Source organism: Callorhinus ursinus, unplaced genomic scaffold, assembly GCF_003265705.2.
Source record: "Callorhinus ursinus isolate GAN/ISIS: 27379988/994484 unplaced genomic scaffold, GSC_fseal_2.0 scaffold5, whole genome shotgun sequence".
NCBI lineage: Eukaryota > Metazoa > Chordata > Mammalia > Carnivora > Otariidae > Callorhinus > Callorhinus ursinus.
Genome location: NW_027397067.1, coordinates 5,727,619 through 5,734,488, shown reverse-complemented (window position 1 = coordinate 5,734,488; position 6,870 = coordinate 5,727,619).

Here is a 6,870-nt window from a genome sequence, read left to right as displayed (position 1 = left end):
AAAGAAAGAAAGAAAGAAAGAAAGAAAGAAAGAAAGAAAGAGAAAAAGAAAAAGAAAGAAAGAAAGAAAGAAAGAAAGAAAGAAAGAAAGAAAGAAAGAAAGAAAGAAAGAAAGAAAGAAAGAAAAGAAAGCAAGCAAGCAAGCCAAAGTCATAACCAGAAAAGGCAAAAGCATGCAGCAAATCTTAGATGTGAGTCTAGGATACAGTGGAAACATAAATTTGGAGTCTGGAAAAATGAACAGAGAGCTGAGGAGATTTATGGAGGCTTTAGTTTAGATATTTAGGAGACAGTCTGTGAATAGGAATAGATTAGATTAGATTGGAGTATGCAGGAGAGGCACTAAGTGAGATGCATTGCTTGAAAAAGCTACATGGAGCTTGGAGCTTGTTGCTTTTCCTTTCTCCCCATCCTATGTAATTTGCCAAGCCACACAGAACCAGAGTTTCTCTGAAGCTTTTTGTTTCTATGTTGTAAGTCTATGTTGTGTCTAGAAAGATCTGTGGAGTGAGATCCCGGATATATGCCTCCAGCCACAGTTGTCTTACTGAATCAGGTACAGGCAACTATTGGTGGTGGTACTTAGAAGCAAAGATTTCTTTTTCCAAGGATTTTGGTTGTATCTTCCAATGGTGTAGGTCCTGGGGCCAAGGAATGAAAATATTATTGTTCTAAGCATGTTGTCTCAAGAAGTTGGTAAAATGGGTTAGATGTGGATGGAATAGGAAGCTCTAAGCTATTGGTTGGTAGATATATGATTTCAGATACTCAGGATGTTCCTAAAGATTGCTGCTCCAGATGGTCCATAGCTGCTTCCCATTGATGGAACCCAGCCACTTCTAGCTTAAGCCTGTGTAACGTGCAGATTCATTCATAGACCAGATAATTCTATCCAGCTTTTCTCTGATGGTTAGGTATTTTCATCTGGGGTCTACCTTCCCAGAACCCCATTGTTTCAGGTAAATCAATTACATTATAGTGTTTCCCACCATTATCATTGCCTACAGAGCCTGAGAGCTCTTCAAGGATGTTGATGGTCCCTTTGGCAATGCATTTCATGTTGTCTTTGTAATGAAATTTCTTCAGGGCTCTCATAAGGATGGCTAGCAGATTGCCCTTAACAGAATCATATGAAATATCCATTTATAAGAACATTTAGATTCCTTCTATTCAGCGTTCTAATGATGTCCTCATATTTTGAGGACATAACATCATTAACTATAGGCCATAGCTAAGTTCAAGCTTCAATTAGCCAACTGAATAGGCTTTTAATATTATTCATAGGGGTCCAAACCAATCCAGTAAATCCCAGATCCTAGATGACATTGAATCCATGTCAATGAACTCAGACAGGCTGATTGCTACATTTTTAGAATACCCTTCTCTAATTTACTCTGTAAGTAAATTTGGCAAAATCTTTTAACCCTTTGGTGTATATATTACCTCTTTCTAGAGTAGGCCTCATTCTTCTCTACCTCTGATACTTGGGAATATAACTCATAAGGCCTGGAGGCAATGAGAGGTAGTAGGGTGTGTCCTGAGAAGAATCCACACGAGTTTGCAAAGCAACTTTTACAGACACATCATTTAAAGACTTGAATGTAGAGAAGGACTGATTTCCTCAGACTGGAGGAAGGTGGAGGGAGAGAGGGGAGTTCAATGAATTTAGAAGATGAGTTTTTAATTTCATCTGTTGTTGCTTAAATGCCGCCATTCTATGACTCAGAGTCCTGCTTCTTCTAAACAGGGTCTTTATTTTAGCAAAATGACCTGTAAGGGGCAAGCATTTGCTTGGAGCTATAATTCTGCTAATATTGCAATTAGACTCTTGCTTAGTTACTTATTAGCTGTGTCTACTCTGTGACTGGGGATTAAGGGACCCAGTCAAAGTCACCACAAGGACTTTCTGGTTCTTCTTCATGAAAGCTCTTAATTGTATTCTTGTATTCGTGTTCATGTTCAAATTTGACTTTGTGTTTCTATTGTTTAAATTCCACTTTCCCCCACTGTGTTCCCTGGCTGTCAGGGGAAGCAGCATGGATCCATAAGCTTTATCATCAGTACTTGTCCATAGTACCACAGACACTTGATATCATAGTAACTTGCCCTCCATCTGCACACCATATAATGCTGCCAACAGTGGCAATATGAATAATCCTGATGCTTTTACATGTTGCAGATCACCTACATCCCATTTTTGCCTGGCTAAGAAAATAATCCTTGCATTCTTCAAATATATGACCAAGTCCCACTCAATTCCAGAATCCTGTTCTGAGAGTCTGTTTTCTGGCACCATGTGATTGTCAAATTTAAGTGTAAAATTGGCTAGGGTATGGTCCTCAGTTATTCAATCCAACATTAATTTAGGTGCTGCCATGAAGTTATTTTGTAAATGTCATTAAGTAAAAGATCTAGAGATGGAGAGATTATCCCTGATTGCCTGGGTGGGTCTACTGTAATCACAAAAGTCCTTAAATAGGAAGATAGGAGGATCAGAGTGAGTAGTAGATGTAACCATGGAAGTAGGGGATGGCGGTGACACTAGGAAGGGACATAGGCCAGGGACTGCAGGTGGCCTCCAGAGGCTAAAAAGAACAAAGGAATGAATCCTTTCCTGAAGCCTCCAGAAGGAATGTAACCCTGTGACACCTCGATTTTAGACTTCTGACTTTGGGAACTGTAAGAGAGTAAATTTGTGTTGTTTTAAGCCACTAAGTTAATGGTCATTTGTTACAGTAGCAATAGAAAACTAATACAGATTTTTGTACCAGTAGTGGGTATTACTTTGACTATATTTATCAAGATGCCAACAGGAAGGCATCTTCCAAATAAGATGCCAAAATAAGATAATCTGATACAAAGGGACTGTTTATAAGGTACAGTTGCAGAAGAACTGCAAGTGATAATGCAGTAATTAGGGACCTAGCACCTTTTGGATGATAGTTATTCCTAGAATGAAAAAATGAGGGAAGGGAACAGTTACCAGAACCTAAAAGGAGAGCACTGTATAATTGTATAGTTCATCTGCCTGATGCACAGCAAAGAATGGGCTTATTCAAGAACCAGCTAAATGAAGAGTTGGGAAGCTGTCTCAAATCTGTCTCATCAGCTTGAGAATAGAACAAGTTTTTATAATCACAGGGATTGGGATTAGATACATATTGGTGACAAGGTCAGGGAAGCTTATCACTGTTCATGAGGAAATATGGAGCATGTATATTGAGCAGACATATATGTAAAATACATCCCATGTTCACTTTGGTGTAAAGATTTAACATTAAAATGAGGCAAAATTCAGCCCCTGACTTCAGGAGTTCATCTTAGGACAAGGAGTGGGGTGTGCACATGTTCTGAGAGCAGGTATAAAATGGATGGGGTCTTGGGTTTGTTGTCTGGGGTAAGGAATGCAAGGCTTTGCTTGTTCGGAGGCTGGTGACCTTCATTTCTGTTGATCTGGGTCTCTGCAGAGACAGCGAGTGGATTTGTTAGTGGTGTCTGCAAAGACACAATAGCTGTTTAGAGAGAAACAGGTCCCTGGCAAAAGCTTTAAGTTTTCTGTTAGTCTTAACCTCATTAACCCTATGGGGCTAAGGTCTATTTATTGTCATATTTATTGCTCTCCACTTTCATATTAAAGATGTTGTCTAGATCAGGGGCTAGTAGAATATAGCTTGCAGGGGCTAGTAGATTATATCTTATTTTTTTACAGCCCACAAGCTAAGAATTGCTTTAAACTTTTTAAAGCCTTTTTTTTAAAGATTTGTTTATTTATTTGACACAGAGAGACACAGAGAGACACACAGAGAGAGGGAACACAAGCAGAAGGGATGGAAGAGGGAGGGAGCCCGATGCGGGGCTCGATCCCAGGACCCTGGGATTGTGACCTGAGCTGAAGGCAGGCACTTAACAACTGAGCCACCCAGGCACCCCACACTTTTTAAAGCCTTAGGGGGAAAAAAAGAATATGTGACAGAGATCCTGTTGTAAAACCTAAAATAATATAAAAAGTAAAACAAGACAAAAAGAGTAAGGAAGAGAAAGAGGTAGAAATAAGTTGTATACTTAAGGAAATCTGAGGATGTATCTAAGATGTCTAACATCTGAATAATGGGAGTTTCAGAAAGAAAGAACAGAAAAAAACATTGGGGGTGTGGTAAAACCATCAATAAGATAACTCAGAAAATATCTCAAATGGAAGGACATGAGTTTTTATTTGAAAAGTTTCTCTGAATGTCCAGCACAAAAATTAAGATAGACCAAGACATCATTATGAAAATTCTGAACACTGAATATAGAGCAGAAGTTTTTCTGAACTTCTGAAGAGAATATAACAATTCAGGTCATCTATAAAGGATCAGGATGAGTTTGGAATTCTCAACAGAATACTTGAAGCAAGGGGACAATGGAAAGGTATCTTTGAAAATCCTTTTTTTTTTTTTTAGAGATTTATTTATTTATGAGAGAGGAGAGGGAGAAGGGGCAGAGGGAGAGAGAGAGAGAATCTCAGGTGGACTCCACACTGAGTGTGAACCTGATAAGGGGCTCTATCCCACGATCCTGAAATCATGACCCAAGCCAAAACCAAGATTCAGACACTTAACTAACTGAGCCACCCAAGCACCCCAGTATCTTTGAAATTCTGAAGAAAATTATCTCCTCCTTCAAATTCATTACCTATGAAACAAATATATTTTCAATCATTCAAGGCTTCAAAAATTTACTGCCATGCTCTTTCCTTTAAAATCTGTGGGAGGATGTGATCCACCAAAAAACAACAGTAAGAATAGGAAGAAGAAAGCATTTCATATAAGAAACAGAGTATCCAACACAGATGAGAGGGCCTGGGAATCCCTGGAATGATAGTAAATAGAGATCCCAGGATTATAACTGGGCACCCAAAAGAGATTAGGTAGATTAGGTCAAGTGACTCAAAAGATAGAATCATTTGTTTTCATTGGGATCTCAAGAGCCATTGTGCCTTTTTTCTTTTTTTCTTGAGAGAAAGAGAGAGAGCACGAGTGGGGGGGAGGGGCAGAGAGAGAAGGAGAGAGAGAACCTTAAGTAGGCTCCACACTCAGCATGGAGCCCGATATGGTGCTCCATCCCACAACCCCGAGATCACGACCTGAGCTGAAATCAAGTCGGACGCCCAACCAACTGAGCCACTCAGGCACCCCACTGTGTCCTTTTTTTTTTTTTTAATCTGAAGACACGATAGCCAGTTCTATCTGGCCAAGACTTTGATCTATCTTTGGCTTATCTTGATAAAGTTTCCTATAGTCCTCTGTATGCTCTCTTGCTTAGATCAGTTAAGACATTCATTTCACCTCATGGAAGTTCTGTTTTGATTTACTTCTGAGAGATGTTGGTAGGTCAATGTGAGCTTCAAAGCAGCTCACACTAAGCAACTCACTGGATCTGACCACATTTCTCTTAGACATCAGTAGCTGGTCTATACTGCAGTCTTGCCAAACGCCTGCAGCCCTATACTTCTCAGGTGTCACTCATGAGTTTGCCCACTGTTTCCCAGAAAGGGGTCTTATAAGATCACAAGGTAGCTCATTCCAGACTATGGTCAAGAGATCATAATTTTTTATTGTATAAGAAAATTTTATACAGTATGGGAAGTATTGGCTTGTCTTTATATGGGTAAGTTCAGTTTTTCAAACCTGAGTAATATTTTATGTGGGGACACACAGTAGTAAAACCATAAAGAAAATTTAAAAAGTCATGATAATGGATACCTCAGGGGCGGGGAGGGGGTGGAAAGGAAGGGCATACAGTTGAATAAGATGGTTTTTAAGCTTTTGTAATACTCTTTTACTTGAAGTGGGTAGTCAGAAAATGGCATTTATTATTCTTGAAATTATTCTTAAATATTTTAATTTGGGGCAAAAAGAGGCTAGATATAACAGAGACTGATTTTGCTTAGCATTTTGTGATTCAGATGCTGATATCAAATTTGGAACTCATGGGAGATAAAATCCTTGAGCAGTGAGTCTTTTGGAATGGTGTATGGTTCACAGTTAAAAAAGATATGATTCGCATTCCATATGTCACCTAAAAGAAAATCAATTTACCACTTCATTCGACATTTATTATTGGGCAATAACCCTATGCTAGCTTCCTGTTGTGAGCTGGTAATGAGAAGAATAAAGACAAAGCAGTCCTTGGCTTCATGGAGCGCCTAGTCTAGGGGGAGAGAGAGATACGCACCTCCATCAGACCATGAATGCTAGAAAGACAGTGGATAAGCTAATGTAATCTTCCCTGCCACCCCCAACCACCACCATACCTAGAATTACTGGGATAAAAAATAACCAGAATTCTTTAAAATGCATAGGTTGGTTTTTCAGAAAGAAAAGGAAATACTCAGAAGATAGAAATGAAAAAGAACTAGAAATTTAAAATATGTGCACGTGAGCCCGTGCTGTGGCTTCCATGTGTGAGAAATTCACTGGTCTCCCTAACAGAGGCTTAGTGTGAGAGGAAGCATTGGGTCCATGCAAGATGGGCAATTATTTCAATGCACTTACCTAACTCATTAATTACAACCCTGAAATCTTAAAACGTTGAGAGCAGACAAAAAGGGAGGATAGAACAGATGTCAAACTGAGGTTCTGAATTTGGGCAAAAAGTGGCAAGATATGGATGAGACAAACTTTTGCTTAGCATTCTGGGATTCCAGTGCTAATACATATGGAATTTCTGGGGATGATCTTTTCTAGGGGTCTGGCTAATCCTAATGCCATGGCCATAGGTGCCCTTTTAATCTTACTTCTTTGCATATCAGAAAGAACAGGAAATTACTTCTCCTAGGCTCAAAAATCAAAGATCAAAACAAAACAGCAATAGCAGCTCCCAATTAGCT